Source organism: Tursiops truncatus, chromosome 1, assembly GCF_011762595.2.
Source record: "Tursiops truncatus isolate mTurTru1 chromosome 1, mTurTru1.mat.Y, whole genome shotgun sequence".
In the NCBI taxonomy this organism is placed as follows: Eukaryota; Metazoa; Chordata; class Mammalia; order Artiodactyla; family Delphinidae; genus Tursiops; species Tursiops truncatus.
Genome location: NC_047034.1, coordinates 181,427,532 through 181,428,634, shown reverse-complemented (window position 1 = coordinate 181,428,634; position 1,103 = coordinate 181,427,532).

The following is a 1,103-nucleotide window of genomic DNA, read 5'->3' as shown; positions in this document are numbered from 1 at the left end:
CAGCCAGGCGTCTCCAGGCATGTGACCCAACAAAGTCGGCGTTTTACGTAGCTGGCGGGTCTCACGGCAGTGTTGTGAGGATAATCTCCCTTGCGGGCTCTCCGGCCGCCATTTTTGAGCGGGGCGGAGGCCATACTTATGAGGGTCGCCTCCCTTGGTGTCTCTGCGGCCGCCATGTTTAAGAGGGTTGGTGGCCATATTTTAGAGAGGCTCCTCCCGTGAAGGCTCTGCGGCCGCCATGTTTAAGCGGGGCGGCGGCCATGTTTATGAGGGGCCTCTCCCTTGACGGCTCTGCGGCCGCCACGTTTAAGCGGGGCGGCGGCCATGTTCGTGAGGGGCCTCCTTTGGAGTCCCCGCCACGCGCGTGGAGGCTGGCTGGGAGGGCCAGCGCGGTGGTGTCTTCCACCCCGGTCCGGCAGGCGATTTTCCCGGGCCCCGGCCTTGGCTTCTGGGCCCCGGGAGCGATGCTGGAGTCCCTGGAGGTGGTCGCGCGAGGCCGTTCCCCGCCCTGGCCGCACTGCCCACCGATGCAGTGCTGGGTGGGCCGGGCCCGGGGCTGCACGGCGAACCCGGCCCGCGTGGGAAGGGACGGCGGCGTCTCCCGCCGCGAGCCCCGGGGGCGGCCGCCCTCGGGTGGGTCCCCCGCGCTGGCCCGCACCTCGTCTCAGGCACGTGCGTCGGCGCCCCGGGACCGAGGTCCACGGACGAGGCTAAAGCCCTCCCGGTGCTCGGGGCTCCGGGGCCGGGGCCGCAGGGCCCTTTCGGGCCGGGGGACACCAGCCTCCGTGCCCGCTGTGGCCCTCCTCCCGGAACCGCCCACTTTCTCATCAGGGACGCTGGGACCATGCGCTCTTCACAAATAAACGACAGTGCTGTTTCCTTTTGTTATTACTGGTTTTTTTTTTTTAAACAGATGAGAACATTTAAATCAGGCAGTTTTGTCAATTACGTTTTAAAATTAAAGTATAAAGGTTGAAATGTGTACCGCTCGAGGGTCTCTCCGCGCGTGGTTCCCTGGCAGAGGCGTGATTCACCGTCTCTTCCAAAGGCGTCATGGTCTCTGCCCTGACGGAATGACTCCCTCGAGGCCTGGAAATACAGTC